This window comes from Dermacentor silvarum, chromosome 1 (genome assembly GCF_013339745.2).
Source record: "Dermacentor silvarum isolate Dsil-2018 chromosome 1, BIME_Dsil_1.4, whole genome shotgun sequence".
In the NCBI taxonomy this organism is placed as follows: Eukaryota; Metazoa; Arthropoda; class Arachnida; order Ixodida; family Ixodidae; genus Dermacentor; species Dermacentor silvarum.
Genome location: NC_051154.1, coordinates 78,049,216 through 78,071,154, shown reverse-complemented (window position 1 = coordinate 78,071,154; position 21,939 = coordinate 78,049,216). Strand labels below are relative to the sequence as shown.

General features: G+C 48.7%; 1 protein-coding gene across 2 annotated transcripts in view; it reads right to left on the bottom strand.

Moving 5' to 3' along the window:
* Window positions 1-9,819, bottom strand: part of LOC119431076 (uncharacterized) — a 140,921-nt gene extending 131,102 nt beyond the window's left edge. The window contains exon 1 of one of the 2 annotated variants that reach the window (XM_049670144.1): window positions 9,424-9,819. The gene's annotated coding sequence lies outside the window, so the exon portion shown is untranslated. The remainder of the gene's footprint in view (window positions 1-9,423) is intronic. The other variant, XM_049670139.1, reaches the window with a different exon arrangement.
* Between the last annotated feature and the right edge of the window lie 12,120 nt (window positions 9,820-21,939).

Sequence of the window (21,939 nt, the reverse complement as noted above, 5' to 3'; positions counted from 1 at the left end):
CCTCTGTCTCCTAAAGACGGCGGATAAACCTGATTCCTCCCAAAAAGCCGCCTTCAGACGCGAGCTTTTTGACTTTTATGGAATTTTTTTCTCAAATAATTGTATGTAGGCTGTGCTGCAGAAATAATGAGACAGAATACACAAAACAAGGTCTTGTGGAGTTATTTGTTTCGGCTGCTTTTTCAAGTGCACGTAGCTCTTGAGAGTGTCGATACTTCTGTTTCCACGCTCTGAACAGCTTTACAGTGATAAGCGACAAAAAACTATCAGCAAGCTTTCAGAAGCAATAGATGAAGACGATCAAGCTAGACCATTCGCTTCACTGATATCGAATAGTCAAAAGACATTAGCAAATGTAACTTTCAGTACTTTTGACTAAACATGTACGCCAAATGGGACAGCGCCAAGAGGGGTTTATTTAACAAAGCTCAAATCAAGGTGACGAACTTTGGAAAGAGATTGCCAGCGAACTGTTGAATTGTAAAGCATGCGCCGCGAGTAGCAAGAGTGGACGAAATTAAAACAATAAATGTAATTACGACTTCACTGCCCGTGGCACGAAGAGTGCCCCCTCCCTCGCAGTAAAACAGCACAAAAAACTCTCACCGAGCCTTCAGAGGCACTCGCAAAGTGAATGATAAGAAGATATATATATATATATATATATATATATATATATATATATATATATTGTTTTCGTTGCCGAGGCTGCCCCGCACTGGGCAATATTGTTGTTGCTAACACTGTTGGTAATTGTTACTGGATGTCTGCCAACACTGATGTTGACAAAGGCGTTGGAAAACTGTTGCAAGCTTGTCGGCCAATTCTTGGCAAACCTGTACCGCAATGTGAAGAGGCCTGCCCTTAGGTTATGTTTCGGAGTACCTGATAAAAGCAGAACGCTGAAACACAAATGTTGAAACACAACTGACTGGTTGTCATGAGCGTAGCGTGCTCCACGATCGCAAACGATACTCTAAAACAATTTATTCACATCATATGACTGCACCAGTGTGCCATACACCTAGCAAGTCGAGGGGTACGGAAATGACGTGAATGCAGGCATATTCACGGAGACAATAAAAATGACGAAAGAAACCACTTCAGAAATGTTTACCTGGAACAACATTTTGTAAAGTCATCGTGAAGAAGAAATACATTGATCCACAAAAAAAGTGAGTTCTAATTACTTCAGTTTGTTTTATCGCTAAAAGTAAAATAAACAACAGTGAGCGTTGCCCCGGTGTCCGTGAAAATTCTCCGTTAATCATCTGAAGAAACAAAAAAAAACAAAAAAAAAAACAAATGGCATTTGATATTTTATTCTCCGATTTCTGGCAAAAATAAAATACGAAAACGAAGGAGGTACACTCCCTCAAGACAGTTCTGCGTTGTCTACGCATGCACAGACCGATAGCGCACTGAGCGAAAGCCGCAACCGCCGTAGCTCGAGCGCTATCACGTATAGTTAACATTTCCGGATATCCGGCAAAGAGACAAGCGTCGCCGTTCGGCTGGCAAGGTCGTCCACACTTGCACTCGAGTCAGGGAAGGCGACAGATGCTGCGCAGAAATTTGATATTCGCCGAGAGTTTGGAGAAGGCTTACACCATCGGAACCACAAATGCCGCCGACCACGAGGAACCCCAGAAATAACGTCTCGCAGAGTATACAATGCCTATCTCTGGCACAGGCACCGACAGTTTTCGCTAAATGATGTGAGCGGACTGGCAAAATGACCTGGCAGTTTTTAGTCGTGAATGTGTACAGCCGCCATCAGACTTTTGCACGAATACGCATGGCACCGATTCGCTTGGCCTTATACGAATGGACACACGGTGTACAAAGTCGACATCGGCGGTTTTAGGAGAAAGGTGAAAGAAGCTGGCAGTTACGAGACACTTCGTTGTGAGAAATCACTTAGCGCGCTCAGGCACGTTCATGTAACGTCCGACTTCGCTCTGCACCCAGGTCGCGATCATAAAGGTAGAATGAATGGCCTGCAGGAACCCAGCGTCTAAGCACGAGCAAGTCCTGACTTGGACTCGCCGTCGTCCGAAATCTCGGAAAAGATAACACCAGCTCAACTTTCGTGCTGCTGCTGTCATGTGTGAACTCGCTCCAAGTCTAAATGGCGTGCTATCGCGAGCAAGAAAGGAAGTGGCTACAGGCTACAGTCAACTGCTTCTGGTACAAATGAGTAATCGTCGCTCTTTCGCAAGGCTGCGCAGTATGTGTGCAATGGGTGGAGGCAGTGAAAAACCTTGGCACTGGAAATCCTGGCGTATATGAGAAGACACCGTTTAGTGAAGGTGGCCTCAAAACGCGAGTGTCGTTGACTCGTCGTTACTGAAAGGACCGACAGCAACCCTCATCAACTGTAAGGCCGGAAACCATCGCGTAAACATGAAAGTGAAGAACAGGTTTAGAAAAACAGCAAGCTTAGAAAGTTGCCAATCAGTCGTAGTTAACAATCAGCGTGAAACTTAAGACACGAAGAAAGAACGAAACAGAAACTCCCATCCTTACCTTTCTGTGTTTCTTTTTTCTTGTCGTTTTTTTAATTTTCGCACGGTTCAAGCACGAAGGAAAGTTCGTATGATGTGCACCCGAGAGAAAGGTGGTTCTGCGCGGACGAGCATGGCGAACATGCCGTCAAAGCAATGATATTGCTGCCTCTGAAAAAATTGCTGCTCAGTCCGTTAAGCATGTCGTCCCAACTTTGCGGCCCCAGAAACTTCCATAAAGACCACAGAAAGAGTTTCTAACGTACGTCGCGACATGATTCAAAGCGGGATCTTCAAACTGTGGAAACGTAGTAATTTTAATAGATTACCATTCAAGGTACGCGCTTCATGTATGCGAGCCAACCGCAGTAATGAAATATCATGGCACACCAAACACAATTGTATATATTATACGGTGTATAGTATATCCGGCTGCATGAAACTGTAAATTGATATCAGTAGTTCGATATTCTTTTCCACAGTTAATCATAACCAAATAAAGCCAACAGACAATGAAGCCAAGGAAAGCATCTAGGAAATTAAGTGTGATTGAAATTGGAATGTAGAAAATAATTAAGAAAAGGAGAATGAAAGTAGACGAAAAGATAACTTGTCGCCGGCGGGAGCCGAACCCGCAACCTCCGCATTACGCGTGCGTTGCACTACCAATTGTGCTACGGCGACGGCCATCAATTCGTCCACAAACTTGGGTATTTGTGTTTTGTCGCAATCGTCGTCGCAATCGTCGACATCCGTTAGCTAATGTTTGTCTTTCCGACTGAAATCAATCGCAGTGACACAATAAATGTTCGATGTTCTCCTCGCCGCCGCTGACGTCGCACGCAGCACTATCGGTCATTCCAATCAAAGCAGAGTACGCCTTCGTGAAAGTCACTCCCAACCACAGCCGGTATAGAAGTAATGCCTCACGTTGGTGAAGCCAGGGTGGGGGTCGGAGTTGGAGCGAAGGGTTCAGTTCGTGTAGCCTGGTGCGCCTTATATCTGGGGTGTTCCAACGAGGACAGAAGACAGAACACAACACAGGCGCTGTGTTGTGTTTGTGTGTTTTGTGTTGTGTCCTCGTCTTTTCCGCTGTGCAGGCATGTCGATCCTAATTTCATCCATCCCTAATCATCATAATTTCATCATAATTCCTAATTTCATCGATCCCTAATTTCATCATAATTTCACCAAGTAGTGATGAACAGGATACAGAGGTTCTTTCTATAACTAGCGATGAAGTTGGAAGGACCTTGCAAGACATGTCCCGACGGAAAGCGGCAGGAAAAGATGAAATAACAGTCGATTTAATTAAACATGGAGGCGGTATCATGCTTAAAATGCTTCCGGTCCTTTATATACAATGTCTCATGACTTCCAGTGTACCAGACAGCTGGTAGAATGCCAACATTGTAATAATCCATAAAAGGGAGACGGTAAAGAATTGAATAGTTATAGGGTCATTAGGTTGCTTTCAGTGTTGTATAAAGTATTCACCAAGATAATAGAATCAGGACAACACTTGATTTCAATAAATCAAGAGAACAGGCTGGCTTCAGGAAGGGATATTCTATAATGGATCACGTCCATGTCATCAATCAAGTAATTGAGAAATCTGCGGGGCACAATTAACCTCTCTATTAGGCTTTCATAGATTATGAAGAGACATTTAATTCAGTAGAGATACCAGCAGTCATGGATGCATAGCGTAATCAAGGAGTATATGAGGCGTACGTGAATATCTGAGAAATACAGCTACCTTGCTTTTACAAAAGAAAAGTAGAAAATTACCTATCAAGAAAGGGGTCAGGCAAGGAGACACAATCTCTCCAATGCTATTTACTGCATGCTTAGAAGAAATATTCAAGCTCTTAAACTGGGAGGGCTTAGGAGTGATCATAAACGGCGAATATCTCGGCAACCTTCGGTTTCCAGATGACATTGTCCAGTTCAGCAACACTGGGGATGAATTACAACAGATGATTGAGGACCTTAGCCGAGAAAGTAAGAGTGGGTTTAAAGATTAATATGCTTAAGAGAAATGAAATGTTCAATAGCCTCGCCAGGGAACAATAATTCATGATTTCCAGTCAGCCTCCAGAGTCTGTGCAGGAGTACGTTTATCTAGGTCAATTTACTTAGAGGGGACCCTACTCACGAGAAGGAAGTTTACAGAAGAATGAAAATCGGTTGGATTGCATACCGAAGGCATTTCCAAATCCTGACTGGGAGCTAACCACTGTCGTTGAAAGTAAAAGTGTCCAATCATTGCATTCTACCGGTGATAAAAATGGGGCAGAAACTTGGAGGTTAACAAAGAAGCTCGAGAACAAGTTAAGGACCGCGCAAAAAGCGATGGAACGAAAAATGTTAGGCCTAACGTTGAGAGACAGGAAAAGAGCGGTGTGGATCAGAGAGCAAATGGGGATAGCCGATATTATAGTTGATATTAGTTGAAAAAGAAATGGAGCTGGGCAGGCCTTAGATTGCCTAGGGTATGTAAGCGGTGGATAATTAAGAGTTACAGAATGGGTGGCATGGGTGCCAAGGAAAGGGAAGCGCAGTCGAGGATATGGCAGGAAGTGTGTGTGTGTGTGTGTGTGTGTGTGTGTGTGTGTGTGTGTGTGTGTGTGTGTGTGTGTGCGTGTGTGTGTGTGTGTGTGTGTGCGTGTGTGTGTGCGTGTGTGTGTGCGTGTGTGTGTGTGTGTGTGTGTGCGTGTGTGTGTGCGTGTGTGTGTGCGTGTGCGTGTGCGTGTGCGTGTGCGTGTGCGTGTGCGTGTGCGTGTGCGTGTGCGTGTGCGTGTGCGTGTGCGTGTGCGTGTGCGTGTGCGCGTGCGCGTGCGCGTGCGCGTGCGTGTGCGCGCGAACCAGAAGAAAGGACGTCGAGAGACCCAATTTTAGTAAGTATAGTAATTATATTATATATAGAGCCGTGCCACAAAAAAACATGTTGTGTACCCAACGCAATGTCGGCTGCGCGAAGTACGTTTGCGTCCCGATATCGCCTTTGTCACCACTCACCATATAAGCACACCATCAACTACATACAAGGCAAGCAAGGATGCACGAAAGTTTATCACCAGCAGCGCGGTATTCTCAGGTCGCCAAGTGGACGTCCGAAGATTGTTGTATATAGCATACAATTGTATACTCTGACCACCTGGTAAATACTTCGGATGATAGCGAATAGAACGCCCCATAGTTAATTTTTTGTTTCACCTACTTCCTCGACCTATTTGGCTTCGCAAATGCGTTTGGTATCCCTTAAATCTTCTGTGTGTGATTCACCCATGCTATGGAGCAAGCGCTTAATGACAGCTGCCCTCTCACGGACACACGCAAGCTTCCTTGTACATACAAGCTTTTTCCATCTTGCTCATCGCCCTGAACAGAACATTTTACAAATTCAGCGCAGAGGCTGGCACCACTTGTCTTTCATATTGAAGTAGCGTATATCACTAAGACGTCCTGACTGTTGTTGAATCGTTTGCCTAAACATAACGTGACCACCAGGAGGCGGGTCCAACGGGGCGCGCGGGAAAAGCTATGATGCGTCCCAGCCCCGGCAATCAGCCACCTGTCGTTTTTTAGCCGCTAATACAATTAATTCGTACTAGCGATGTGCGGGAGAAAAAAAAAACAATTTCGTCTGCTGCTTTGAAGCTTGTACTGGGAAAAACATCTCGTCGCTGGTTCCACTACAGAAACAGTACCGTTCTTTCTCTTTCACGAAAACCTGCTTAAAGTGAGTAACGCATAGAAAATGATGCATCCTTAAAGAAGGAATATTCAAATTTGCATATTCTTACAACACACACACACACACACACACACACACACATATATATATATATATATATATATATATATATATATATATATAATGACGTGCCAAAGTAACAACAGAAATATCTTACAGTATACCACTTCTTGTGCACCTCTGTCGAAAATCGAATAACCTGCCCTAACGGTACTTCGAAATTCCACTTAGCCAGCTTCAGCTCACGCCTTGGCTGCACAAAACAAACTAACAAACAAAAATACAGCACCGAAGAATTTATTATGATTAGCGTTGGGGGGCTGATGCGGCAACACGTAATGCATCTCTGCCTCTGACAGCTGTCAGATTGCGAGGCTAGGAGTAACAATGCGACGCACAAATAATGTATATATTTTTTTATCAATTCAGATGCGTTTTCTATGCTTGAACTGCTTTAATTGACAAAAGATTCAAGCCCACCAAAGCAACTTTTCTTTTTTCATTTTCTTGTAATTTCGGGAGAAATAGGCATCGAGCGCACACTCTTCGATTTTAATCGTGAGAGGCGAATTGAGCTACATTAAAAAGAGGAGATTTGTAGCGGTGTACCAACGTAATTGGATCCAAATCCGCAATACAAGTTATGAACGAATGCAAAGAATGCACGCTACAAGATAACTTGTAGATAACGCTGGTTACATTAACCGTATATATCGCTCAGTCGCGCTGCATGGTTGACTTTGCTAGGTGTCACATCTAAAGACCGTTAATGAACGATGTTGAACAGCTGCAAAGCGATGTTGAACAGCTAGAAAGAAAATTGTCATCACACAAACATACATGCTGCAATGGACAGACTGCTGTCAATTGCACAGCAAGCGTTCGAGATCAATCTATCGCGCGGTGGGGGTCCTATATACATGTGTATATTATCTGAAGGAGCGGCTGTAGCGAGTGAATGCGTCACAGGGAACTGGCCAGTTCGATGTAGTGAAAAGTGACAGTCTTGTCACACCAGAAACTTCGGAATAGAACTTTTCTCTCCTGAAGCACGTCGTTAGAAAAAAAAAAAGAAAAAGCCTACGATATCACAGACGAGAAGCTCAAAGCAAACAGTATACAGCGCGACGTGTGTAGCGAGTTCCTCATTGTGTACCTGGCCATGTGCCGCCTCATTTCACTCCCGTTGTCCACCAATGCGCGCAGCATCGTCAATGCGACTCGCAAGTTAGCATAAAAATGCCATTCACGACTTTTTTGTTTTGTTTATATCTGCGCCCTCCGGCGCTAAGGACAGCCAAAAACACAGGTAGCTCGTATATAAAATCGAAGTGTGGGAAACGCTGCGAGAATATCAATGCTATGCCTGCAGCTATATTGACAGAGGCATGCAGAATGAATTTATCCATACGCTGTGCCCGAGCGGCAGATTTTCGAGACCAGACGTTTCTCACTCTTTACTTTTATTTGCTGCAGACGGGAGGAAATTGAAGCCTGAACTCGCAACTTTCGAGCACGTAATGCTGCTCGGAGGCTAAAGAAAAGAGGATGGGAGTAGGAGGTTGGCTATTGGCGTTCTATAAAATGCACGTTTAATATTCTCGGCGTTCATATGGCTTTAAAGCCTCGTTTCTGCAGTTCTGGTAGGCACGTGCGAATGGACAGCAGCTCCGTGTCGATTAATTATGATTGCAAGAATTTTTACAGGCATCCCCACTGGCAGTAACCTTCAGTGGCTCGCACTGCTGGAGACAATCGACACGTGTGATTGTCTGAGACTCAACTGCCTATGAAACGTTTCTTTCACCACAATAGTTTAGCATCAATTTGCCACATCTATAACGCCAGACATTATTTGCTAAAAAAAAAAGTACTCAGCTTGAATCTTGAGAACACACCAAATAGACAAAGTAGGGTACGGACTGTCTGACAGACTGTCTGACAGTCATGTGACCGTTGCTAACAGTTGTTCTTACTGTGCAGACGACAGCTTTAACGCGATGAGATTAAATATGCGTGCGCGCGTCTGGTCTTGCATTTCACGACCAGTAAACTGATATTTCTTAACCCCACGAAGCCCAAACAATGGTCGACATCAAGGAAATTCAGAACAACGTGTTCACCTTTATTTATGGCTATAGAGAGTACATTCGCAGAAAAATCAAAATGCCACTCGAGTAAAAAATTAATTAGTACAGTAATCGAAGAGTAAAGAGTTTCATGAACTACGCGCAACAGAAACTTTGCTCCAGCATACAAAAAAAAAAAAAAATGACACTATGCATGGGCTTTGCATTAAGCTTGCGGTACTCAAGTCAGGACTTGAAGGTGCCATACAGAGTAGCAGAAATGATACGTTCTACATTGTGTAGCTTATCTCGTGCTGCCTTTGTCGACAACCACTTCAGCTTAGGTGCAATGACGGGTGACAGTCATCATGTCTAGCACGTCCTGCGCTCATGCAATGTGTCTCAGGCATACGCGTCAAGGGTTGCGCCTATCCTAGCGGCAGACCAAGAACAGAATCCCATAAAAGTGAGCTTGAATTATCTAGACACTAGGTCGATCATATAGCGGGAAAAAAATAAAAAAGACGCAAGAAAACAAACTTCAAGCATACATGCATGCGTTACATACTGTTTGCAGTGAATTCCCAGAAGCACCGTACCTAAGTGACGGCCCTATAGCTATGGTACGCGCGGCAAGCTAGATATAGTATCGCCCGGAGACCGAAAAGTCGAGTCACGCGGTCTGTTGTTATTTGGACGCGGCATACATAAAATTGTTAGCCCTGCTGCTGTTAGCAACGCGAAACTGATATTGTTTCCATCGGGAAAAAGCACGGAACGCGCGCTCTTGGGCACTGCGACCATTTGCCAAGGCGCTCGGAAAGGTTTTCTTTCGGAGAAGCTGTTTGCGGGACGCTGCGATAACCGTGGCTCGCGGCGATGTTCTCAAGGGATGCCCCGAGCCACGGTGGCAAGCAGTGGTGGTGACGGCAATTCTAAAACACATTCGAGGCCGCGATCAACTCCCCAAAATTCCAGTGGACTTTCTGCGAAGTTAGCGAGTCGCCGCAATCATAGACAAAGGACAAGAGGTACGCAGCGCATGAGCGGACGCCCAGCGTATCTCTTCTGCTTTGGTCGTTCTTACTTTTCTGCGGGACTTGACACATCAGGGTCTATAGCCAAACTGCTCCTCGGCCTCACCTGGCCGCGGCTTGACGCTTCGGAGGCCTTCCTCCTCGGTCACGGCGGCGGTAATCCCTGAGGACGACGCGGCGGCTGCGATGTCAACACGGCTGCGGTAGCGTCCACGTGCGGAGCTCAACACCGGCGTTCGGGGTAGCCGCTGTGCGTGAGTGGGTAGCGCGAGGGGCGCCCAACGCCAGCGGCGTTCAGTCTGGGCCCACAGCGGTACGAAGCCGCGCGCACCGCGTCCAGCGATATGGGCGCGCTAGCCGCGCCTGATAAACGCACGGCTGGCCGATCACGTTGCGGCGGCAGCAATAGCCTGCGCTTGCCAGCAGCAGGCCACGAGTGCTGCTGTGCCGAGACGCCGCTGCGCCGCTCGACGCTGCCGCCGCGCCGTGACGTCGGGCCACGTGACGCTGGCAAACGGCCGCGCACCGCCGCTCGCTTGCCGGTGGCTGCTACTCGGCGCGCGCGCGCGCGACCACTGTGAAACCCGGGGCGCTGACACCTAGAAGCATTGGTGTCACGTGCCGGCCTCACGATGGCACCGAGCAACGCCCGCGGTTTCTCGGGTCGCAAAATTCAATGTTCAGTAAGACGTTGGGTGCGCACGCGTAATACAAATGTTTACCGAATGCAATTTCAATCGGGACAACTGCTACTTTTTTTTTTCTTTCTTTTTTTGACACGCAGAAAATGACTGCGCAATCCACCACAAACGTGCGTGAACGAGACGGATAGTACGTTCGCTGTTAAACTTTTGCTGCAGACTCAACGAGCCCATTCTCGGTATCCTCCCGCTGGCGCTACAAGATGGCTATGGTCGGTAAAGTGAGCAAAACTCAGGCACAGTCAGAAAATGTGTGTTTTCTTTTTTTTTTTTAACTTAGAAGGACGCTAAGGAAACATTAGGTAAGGTCAGACTGGTGAATATTCTTTTTTGTCTATTTCCATTCACTTCGCGGAATAGGACTCGAATACTATAGCGGAGAAATGCCAAACTTCCCTCCCTTGAATTTCGCGTCCATAACCTCAGTGTCAGTACGTCAGCGGGACATCATCAACTTTGAAATGTAATTTTGCATATTAGAGCCGTGCGTAACACCTATTTGAAGAAAGTGATGTCTTCCGTGTGGATGAAACCATGTTAGCGACCTCCTGATTGAAGTATACCCAGTATATATTTTTATGCATTAATAATTATTGAGTAATAAGTAATTATCGATTAACAAACTTTTTAAATAAATACTTTACGGTCACAATGTCAATACGAGGGGAATGAATTCGTGAATCGCAACTTCAAGGCTGTTATTATTATTATTATTATTATTATTATTATTATTATTATTATTATTATTATTGTTGTTGTTGTTGTTGTTGTTGTTGTTGTTGTTGTTGTTGTTGTTGTTGTTGTTGTTGTTGTTGTTGTTGTTGTTGTTGTTGTTGTTGTTGTTGTTGTTGTTGTTGTTGTTGTTGTGGAGGTGGTGGTGGCTGTTGTTTATCGATGCCGCTAATCGCAAGGACTGGGACGCAAGAACTCCCTAAAATGGCGTTCGCTCCGTCCGCGGACTATATACAGTCAAGCAACGTTACCGGTTTCTCTTCTGCCTTCCTGAACTTCGGTCGGGAGATTCTGTTTCCACTGGCCAACGCATTTGTGCATGCTGTCACAGCCATCTCAGCGAGATAGCCGAAGTTTCGCAGCCTCTCACCGAAAACGATCGCTGTTGATGCTGCTCGCGAACACTTGGACCATGATATATGTATAGGTTGCAGGGGACACCGTTATAGGCCAGGTCGCCTTGGCGTTCAGTTCGAGGTTGGGAACTTGTATTATTTCGTACGCACGCTTTGAGTGCGATGTTAGGCGTAGCGTTAAGAGACAGGAAGACAGCGGTATGGATTATAGAGAGCAAGCAGGGGTGGCTGATATTCTAGTTGACATTAAGAGGAAGAAAGGGAGCTGAACAGGACATGTAATGTGTAGAGCAGATAACCAGGGGTCTGTAGATGTAGCGTGCATGTGTTGCACGTGAAGAAGTTGCTTAAGTATGAGTAAGCACACATCTACAAACAGAAACCTATTTATATAGAAAGGTTGCGAGGCGAGAAAGTGGCAAAGGCTTCCGACGCTGCTCGACGAGTGTCCAGTTCTAATCTGGTCGAAAAACTCTGTGCCGCCGCCAGAGGCACCGGCAACAGTCACGGACGCCGCGCGCGTTCGGTGCGAACGCGGGGAAAACGCGGACGGCATCGACTACAGTTCTGCGCGTTGCTGGTGCTGCTACATGGGCCCTCGGCTAGTGAAGAGGCCCGGTGAAAGTCGGGAGTCTGAACGATACAGAACAACGCTTGTTGGCTGTAGCCGTGGAAGGGGTCAGCGGATGCAACGAAGTAGCGGCGGCGGGTATGAGAGGGGAGGTAAGGTCTGGAATTGTATGGGGCAGTGGGTCTTCAACGATGGCTGCTTTTAAGCGGTCAATAGAGACGGTGTCGTGGCGCCCGTGCAAATCAAGCGTATAGAACTTGTCATTGCGCTTGATGATGCGATAAGGTCCATCGTAAGGGCGCTTCAAAGGCTTGCGAACTGCTTCGTGACGGACAAACACATGTGTTGCCGTCTCCAAGTCAGGAGGGATGTAAAGCGAATCACGGTGTTGTGGGCGAGGATGCGGGACACAAAGATTGCGCAGAGCGGAGCGCAACTGCACCACATACTCGGACGGGTCGGGACAAGGCGAGGGTGATGTAGGGTCGAAGAGTTCTCCGGGAAGGCGGAGTGACGAACCATAAACTAGATCAGCAGGTGTACACTTGATGTCCTGTTTTAACGTTGCCCTAAGGCTAAGCAAAACAAGAGGCAGGGAAACTGTCCAGCTGACCGTATCGGTTTGTGCCCTCAAAGATGCCTTCAGTGTGCGGTGGAAACGTTCGACCATGCCATTTGCCATGGGGTGGTATGCTGTGGTACGAATCTGCAAACTTCCTAGCAAGGCCATGAGCTTTTTTAAAAGGGAAGACTCGAACTGTCTACCTCGATCGGATGTGATGGTAGATGGAACGCCGAAACGTGACACCCATCCGAAAGGAAAGCTTTAGCGATGGCGTCAATTTTGATGTCGGGAATGGGAAATGCCTCTGGCCACCGAGTAAAACGGTCAATTCACGTCAGCAGGTAGGCGTTTCCATCTTATGGAGGCCATGGTCTTAGGATGTCAACATGAACCTTGTCGAAATGGTCCGAAGGTGGTGGGAAGAAACCATACGAAGACAAGGTATGACGATAGGACCTTGGATTGCTGGCAATTCAGACGACTGCGAGCCCACCCACGAATGTCCTTGTTGATGCCCAGCCAGACAAAACGCCGGGTGATAAGGTGTTGCGTGACGCGGATACCAGGATGCGAGAGGCCGTGCACGGAATCGAAGACAGCGCGACAGAAATCACTGGGAACAAAAGGTCTGGGGTTGGCAGTCGACATGTCGCAGGGAATTGCAACAGTAGAGGACGGAAGGGGAACTTGAGTATTCCAGAGTTCAGGCGAAGCTTAGCGATTTCTGCGTCTAGTGCGTGCGCTGCAGCGAGGGCGCTTAAATCGACAGTTGTTGGCGATGCGGCGCAAGATACGGACAGTGTTAGTCGAGAGAGCGCATCGGCGGCAGCGTTCGCAGACCCTTGCACGTGCCGGATATCAGTCGTGAATTCCGAGATATAAGCGAGGTGACGACTTTCACGGGGTGAAAACTTGCTACTGGCAGATTTGATGGCAAACGCCAACGGCTTGTGGTCCGTGGCGATGAAGAAACTTCGAGCTTCGAGGAAATGCCTGTAGTGACGCTCAGCCATGAAAGCAGCTAGGAGCTCACGGCCGAAAGTGCTGTAATTGCTTTCAGTGGAGGAGATCTTGCGTAAAAAGAACGCTAGCGGTTGCCACAATCTGTCAACGCACTGTTGTAAACGGCTCCAACTGCCACATCTTACGCGTCTGTCATGAGACAGAGCGGAGCATCAGGTATTGAGTGAACAAGAAGGGTGACGTGTGCGAGCTAGGTCTTAATAGCCTAGAAAGAGCTGGACGCATTTTCAGACCATGTAATGGGAGCAGAGTTATTGTTTCGCTGGAGTAGATCTGTAAGTGGACGAATCAGATAAGCAATGCGGGGATGAAACGCCGATAGAAATTAATCAGTCCCAGGAACTCGCGTAGTTTTATGTACGGAAGTGGCCTGAGGAAAATCGCGAATGACTTGCACTTTGTTAGGGAGCGGCCTGATGCCGTGACGATCAACGTGGTGTCCAAGAAAGTCAAGATTAGGGACGCCGAACATACACTTGGCTTTGTTGACGATTAGGCCGTACTCGTCCAGGCGTTGGAAAAGCTGTCGAGGGTGTGAAAGGTGGTCGTCTGCATCACGGCTAAAGATGAGAAGGTCATCGATGTAGGCAAAGCAGAACGGAAGACCTCGGTTGACTGTGTCCACGAAACTCTGGAAAGTTTGAGCGGCGTTGCGGAGACTAAAGGGCATCCGCAGATATTAGAAGAGACCAAATGGCGTTATGACAGTAGTCTTGGGAATATCCAAGCGCTCGACAGGTATCTCTGATGATACGCCTTGACGAGGTCTATCTTTGAAAAGATAGTTGCTCCATGCAGTGGTGCTGTGAAATCCGCGATGTTAGGCGGGGGGTAGCGATCTGGAATAGTGGCGTTGTTCAAGGCGCGGTAGTCACCGCAAGGCCGCCAGTCACCTGGGCACTTCTTAGACACCATGTGTAGAGGAGATGCCCAAGGATTTGATGACGGTCGCACAATGCCAAGCTCGAGCATATGTTCAAATTCGGCTTTGGCGATGTTGAGTCGATCGGGTGCGATGCGTCGTGAACGACTGTGGACAGGTGGTCCTGTGGTGATAATATGGTGGGTGACATCGTGCTTGACAAGACGCATGAAATTGGACGGGCGAAGCAAGTTTGGAAATTTGTCGAATAATTGTTCATAGACCGATGAAGGTGGCTTGTTGGTTACAGTGCTGACGCCGGCTCTGGACGCTATACCTTGTACCGTTAGGTGTGTCGTAGAATCGACAAGACGCTTGTGGGCCATCACCACAAGCAGGTCATACGGACGAAGAAAGCCTGCACCAAAAATAGGGTAAGCCACGTCCGCTACGAGGAAAACCCATCGGAACAAACGCCGGAGTCTAATGCTCAATGTGAGGGCGCGTTCACCGTAAGTCACGATGTTAGTCTTTTTGGCGGCTTGCAGCGTAGCTGCAGATCGGCGATTCTTCGGAAATGCAGGCGAGGGTGGAACAACGCTTACTTCGGCTCCCGTGTCCACTAGGAAACGGTGCCCAGACGCCTTGTCGAGAACGAAGAATAAGCGGCTGCTTGCTGGACCGCCACCACTCGCCGCTTCTAGTGCTGAGCCGGAAAGTTTCCCGGGTAAGTGCCGAGAGACGCGCACTTTCGGGCGGCTGCGCCGAACGTTCGGTGATACTAGCACTCGCCGGGACGCGGCGATCGAGATGAGGAACGCTGCCGTGACGGGGATCGAGAGAGTGCTCATAGGGTGGCAATCTGCGTGGATAGATGGTCTATCTGGCTACGAAAGTCGTCGGGAAGTTCCTGCAGATCAGGTGCCGAGAGACGAGAGGCGTCATTTGTTGCGGACGTCGTCGCGATCGAAGAAATGGGTAGGGAGGCGACGTCCATTACGGAGTCGGCAAGTTGCGTGAGATTCGCCAGAGATAAACCAGTTGCAGCGGCGAGCACCATGCGGACAGTGGAAGGCAGGCGCTGCAAGAACAGTTCTCGGAGTAAAGGTCTTGATCGAAAGAGGCAGCCTTATCCCCGAGGAGCTGCTGAAGACGGCGCAAAAGATGTGAAGGCTTGCGGTCGCCTAGTTTTTTAGCTGAGAGTATACCTGCTGGAGTCGTTGCCTTTCCGACAATGTAGTACGCTTGAGGAGCTCAGCCGACAAAACGTCGTAAGGGTTTGTCTAGGGCGGAGTAAGAATGAGGTCTTGGATTTCCGCGGCAATCTCTGGAGGAAGCGCAGACACAACGTGGTGAAATTTTGAAGTCTGCGATCTTATCCGGGCCATCACAAACTGGCTGTTGACTTGCGCTAGCCAGAGGGAGGTATCAGCTGACCAGAAGTTCGGAAGGCGGAACGAGAAAGCCGAGACTGCCTGGGACGCTGCGGGGTCGGACGCGCCGATGGATCCCATTCTCACCGTAGTCAGCACAAAGTCGCAAAGTTTCCAAAGTCCGTGGTCACCAATATCGTAGATGTCTATAGCGTGCATGCATGTGTTGCACGTGAAGTAGTTGCTTAAGCACGAGTAAGCACACATCTACAAACAGAAACTTATTTATATAGAAACGTTGCGAGGCGAGAAGGTGGCAAAGACTTCCGACGCTGCTCGGCGGGTATCCAGTTCTAATCTTGTCGAAAAACTACGAGCCGCCGCCAGAGGCACCGTCAACCGTCACGGACGCCGCGCGCGTTCGGTGCGAATGCGGGGAAAAACGCGGTCGGCGTCGACAACAGTTCTGGTGCTGCTACATGTCTAATAAGTTACAGAATGGGTGCCAATTGAAGGGAAGCGCAGCCGAGGATGGCAGAAGATTAGGTGGTGTGATGAAGTTAGGAAATTTGCAGGCATATAAGATGGAATCAACTGGCGCAAAACAGGGGTAATTGGAGATCACTGTGAGATGCCTTCGTCTTGCAGTCGACATAAATGGGCTTATGACGGGGATGCTGATGATCATTTGAGTAACGCATCCAGGGGCTTTTGGGCTTCTCTGCGCTGGTGGAATGCCCCTGCATAATTCAGATACTGTCTCGTCCCTCCTATCATCGGTGGAGCGGCGCGTCACAACGCGTGCTCCTGTTGGGTATGTGCGCTTACTGTAATTAGAGTTGCGCACTGGTATGGTGTTGTCTTTGGTAACCGAGCTTCACCATCGAATAAAAAAATTAGCGTAGCTTGCACTGGAGGCGCAATGCTAAAGAGACGGCGGAGCTGATGGGCACCTAGCTAGTCCTGGCTGTTGGGCTAGGCTAAGCACTATACGAAGTCATCCCCAGCATTTTCCGGAGTTTATTGATTGTTGATCAATTATCGATAAGCGATTGATTGGCTATCGATTGGCTAACAATGTCTGACTAAGCTTAAGTAGTCCCAACCATGCTTAGCTAGACTTATCCAGGCTCAGCTTCGCTAGTTCACAGGGGTATGTGCCATTGCGCTTGGACCCTTTCTGCACTACCGCCAGGATCGGCCCACATTTTCTGTTCGCGAATCACGGACTAACGGTCGGCTTAAACTGCTCCGTTGTTAAAAGCTCACATTGACTACGTAATTTTACTCGTCCGGAATGCACGCTATCAACAACTGTGAAACCGCCCACCTGATATGCAGGTTTAAATACAAACGACAGATTGCCTGCAATGAAGCCAGGAAAGCAGAGAATAAATTAATTTTTTGCGCTGCTGAGCACGAGATCGCGGGATCGAATCCCGGCCGCGGCGGCCGCATTTCGATGGAGGTGAAATGGAAAAAACGCCCATGTGCTTGCGTTGTAGGGCACGTTAAAGAACCCCAGGTGGTCCAAATTAATCCGGAGCCCTCCACTACGGCGTGCCTCATAATCAGAACTGGTTTTGGCACGTAAAACCCCAGAAAGAAGAAGAAGAATAAATTAATTGTATGGTTAGGCTAGTATGGAGGAAGACGACGACGCTCGAGCAGCTAGCTCGCAGCTCTGGCTCTCACTTGTTGAATGTTTTCGGCCGGGTTTCTTTTTTATTTTTTTTTTTTTGCTTTTTGTGGGCGAATATTTGCGCCATTCGAAGTATGAAGTTGTGAGGACTCTGTGGATACCCAATTTTTCACGGTGGGTGGACCTTTTGGACATTTACGAGACTTTTTCTGTGCGGACTACTTACGTGCGGACTACTCTGCGCGAGCTAAGCCCAATCAGCAGTAGGGCGACGGCGGCCGCCGGCATCTTTCGCCGCCGGATCGGACCCGTGAGGGAGTGTGCGCCATGTATATGCAAGTTTCGGTAGACGGGGAGGATGTCTCTCCTGAGGAATTTGAATCTCCTGGTTGGACCACGGCTGTTAATTGATAGAAAGTCAAAACCGTGCCCGACGGCACGGGCGAGGCACCCAGCGGGAAGCCCGGCGTGGCGACGCTGTCGCAACCTTGTCAGTCGCTCACGAAGGTGAAAAAGCAAGTCATAGCGGCGTCAAGACTGCCACAACTTCCGAAAGATCATTTGCGGGTGATTGTCCGTCCACGCAATGGCCTCGACATGAGGAATGTTAGTCAAGTTAAGTTTGCCTTCGCCCTGGCCAGGGCGGCGGGTCTGTGCGAGGAAGAAATCGCCGACGACGTAGTTTGTCCCAACGTCATGCAAAACATTGCGGTGGTGAGCACCCCGGCGGAGAAGAACGCCAGAGCGTATACCAGGATATCTAGTACTGCCATTGGCAAAGTGGAGTACGAAGTCAACGCGTAGATGGCTGCCCCGGACAACACGTGTAAGGGGTAGACCTCGACATCGACCCGGCGAGACTTCAGGCGCTTATTGTTCATGACAGGAACCCAACGGCTATTCAAGCAAAGCGAATCAAGAACTCGAAAACGGTGGTGATTCTTTTCGACGGACTTAAAAGTTCCAAATCACGTTATTTGCGGCGCGAGCATGTTCCGCTGCACACTGTTTGAAGGCAGACAGATGTTTGCTACGCTTGCGGCAAGGTAGGACATCGCGCTGACGCATGCCCTACGCCAGATGACGTCATATGCAGGGGATGCGGCAACCAGTTGCCATCGGAGGAGCACGATTGCAAGCCGACGTGCAAGTTGTGCGGAGGCGAACACATCACAGCAGACAGGAAGTGCAAGCAGCGCTTCCAGATCCCGTATGTGGTGCGTCACAAGAGAAAGGAAAGGCAGAAGCAAGACTCTAATCCGGGTTTTCAATGAGGTCACGACGGGGAAAAAGACTTCCCGCCACTGCACACGGTCACGCCAGGAGGTACCAGAGTGGTCGAGCGCGGACGCTCCCGATCCAGCGGCGGCCGATCCCGATCCAGGGGGAAATCAGCCTCCATAGCAAGATCTCGCTCTAAGACTCCTGCGGTTCGCATCGCAATGCAAGGGGTTGACCAAGGAACGTGGGCCACCAAGGTCAAGAAAATGACACAGCCACTGGTAAAAGGGGGTGCTCCTTCAGAGCATGTTAGCTTTGAGCTAGTTAGTCGAATCCAAAAGGAGAATGCTACTCTTAGAGGCATCGTTGAACAGCTCAGGGCTGAGATAGCAGAAATGAAGGGAGCTAAGGTGGCGAAGGCTACTCCTCCATCGCAACCGAACAGGCCCGTCGAGAATGTAGGGGAGTCGCCAACAGCTGAGGTTCCAATGGATACCCATTCTGAGGTTAGGCCGGCAAAGAGAAAGGCAACTTCTGAGCCTATCAGGAACGAGGAGCTCGATTTTCGGGTGCACATCACAGATTCCTTGGCAGAGATTAAGGAGATTCGTAGGCAAATGGCGGAGGCGATGGCCTCTCTTACTGCAAGGACATCTAAGCTTGAGGAAGAGGTAGGCAAACTGAGAGCCAAGAAGCGCATATAGACTCTGGTTAAGAGCAAGGCTGCTTCCTCGGGGGAGCCCGATGGCAGTACACGGGCTGAATTGGTCGATATCTCCAATGATGGCTGCGAGTAACGGTGTATTGAACTTTACGATCTGGCAATGGACCTGTTGGGGCTTCTCTCAAAAAAGGTCGGCCTTTCAGCAGTTCCTCAGATCGAGAGATTCGAGACCGCAGATTATTCTATTACAAGGGGTATTGGTGGATAGAGTTTCTCTGTAGGGTTACAAATCGTACGTAAAGAAAGGGCCGGAGAATAGGGGGTCTCCGCCCTGGTCTCTAACAAACACACTTTTATTGAGCATGACTTAAACATGGGTAGTTGCAAAATTGAATACCTTTTTGGTGAGGTTATCCCGAGCGGGGAGCTCAGGATTAGCGCATTCATATTCAACGTGTACAGTTTCCCTAGTGGGAGGCAGCATCGCTTCACTTCATTGTTGGTTAAGGCGGTTTCTATGGCAGGCAGGGCCAGGGCCCCCATTGTTGTGGCCGGGGATTTTAATGCCCAGCATCAGGCGTGGGGTTACCCCTACACCACACGCAAGGGCGAGAACCTCTGGCAGGCAGCGGCAGATCTTGGCCTCCCGTTAATCACCGATTCCAACTTCCCCACCAGGATTGACAACTCCGTGTCACAGGATTCAACTCCGGACCTCACATTCGTGGGGTCGGCAGGTGAATTTTCCTGGGCTAACTTAGGGGTGGAATTGGGAAGCGATCATTATATTGTTAGCACCGTGCTGCAGGTAGGCAGAAAGCCTCCCAGGACATTCAACTACATAGACTGGGATCATTTCCGTAAGATCAGGGAGGAAAGAGGGGGTGATTCCCCTGAGAACTTCCAGGAATGGCTGGATAGAGTCAAAAGGGACGTACAAGAAGTGACCAAGTCGATACACATGGAGCTGGAGGTCGATAAAATGGATAGCAGATTAGCACACTTAATAGAGGCCAATGAATCTATGCTGGCTAGGTGGAAAACACAAAAGCTCAATCGTAGGCTTAGAAAGAGGCTAGCTGAGCTAAACAAGGAAATTATGGCACACTGTCAAGCGCTTGAGAGACAGCAATGGGATGAGGTTTGTAACATGGTGGATGGGCAGATGCGATTGGGTGGGAAATAGAACCTACTCAAGTACCTGCTCCACGAGGATAAGACCAAAATCAATCAGAATCGGGTGGTGGATAAAATTCTTCATGCGGAAAGGCAGCAGCATGGGGATGACGAAATCGCCACGTGCTTTGAACGGAAGTATCTTCCCCTGGCGGACAAGGCTGGGCCCCCGGGGCAGGAATACCCACGATATGAAGGCAAATCGGCAGAGGGCCTAGACAGGCCGTTTCAGGAGGCGGACGCTCGCGAAACACTGCAGAAACTCAATGGCAGGTCAGCCCCGGGACCGGATGGCGTAACCAACAGAATGCTGCGCAATTTAGATGACAGATCAATTAAGGTCATAACGGCAGAGATCAACCGCATTTGGGAATCGGGTGTATTTCCAGATGAGTGGAAGATTGCGTCCGTGGTTCTCATTCCCAAGCCTGGGCGCAGCCCCGGGACTGATAACCTCAGACCCATCTCACTTACGTCTTGTTTGTGCAAGGTGGTGGAGCCTGTGATAAATGATCTGATCTCTAAACATATTGAGGACGAGGGTCTCTTTCCCAACAACATGATAGGTTTCAGGTCTCACCTCTCCACGTAGGACGTCATGCTACTCATCAAGCACGATATATTAGATAAAGACACCAGGGGCACGAGGGCCATTCTCGGTCTCGATCTGGAAAAGGCCTTCGACAACGTGTCGCATAGGCATATTCTAGACTCGATCTCTCGCCTTGACTTGGGGGAGAGATTTTACAAATTCGTGCACTCTTTTCTCGGAGGCAGGAGGGCCACAATCAAATTGGGTGACCTGAGATTGGAGGCTTGTGATCTCGGGAAAGGGGGTACTCCACAGGGGTCGGTTGTTTCGCCGCTCTTGTTTAACATAGCGATGCAGGGCTTGGCCGACGAGCTTGAGCAGATGGAGGGTGTTGGCTCCGCAATCTATGCGGACGACATCGCCCTCTGGTGCTCTGGCGGGTCAGAAGGCCACGTTGAAGACGCACTGCAAGAGGCGGTGCATTGGCTGCTCTCGCCTTCCAAATCGAAGTTACTTCTATATCGTCCCACTAGAAGAGGACCCAAGCCTAGAGGGTGGAGGGCCTCCAGAGGAGATTGATATTGGGGTGCGAACGTCGTCCGGGAGCGATATCCCAAGGGTTCGTTCTCTCCAGGTGCTAGGCATGATCATTGAAGCTAACGGTCAGCACGAGCGTACTGTAGATAAGCTTACAGGGCATGCTGAAGGAATAATCCGAATCATTGCAAGGGTTTCGAACAGAAAAGGAGGCCTTAAGGAAGATATTCTCCTCAGGCTTTTTCACGCGTTTATCATGAGCCATGCGAATTACGTCACTCCGGTGCACAGATGGCAGAAACACGAAAGGAACAAGCTAAACACGCTCATCAGGAAAAGTATTAAGAGAGTCCTAGGACTCCCAGTGCACACAAGCACAGAAAGGCTAGCAAGCCGAGGCGTCCACAACACATTAGAGGAAGTTATCGAAGCACAGCAATCCGCACAAATTGCCAGACTCTTGTCTACGGAGCCGGGAAGGGGGATCCTGGCTAAGGTCGGTATCAATCCGAAGACGTTAAGGGATAGGGACGTTCAGCTTTTAGATAGTGTGAGGCAGGCTATTAAGGTCTCCCCCATTCCGAGGAACGTACATCCGACTTTCAACACTG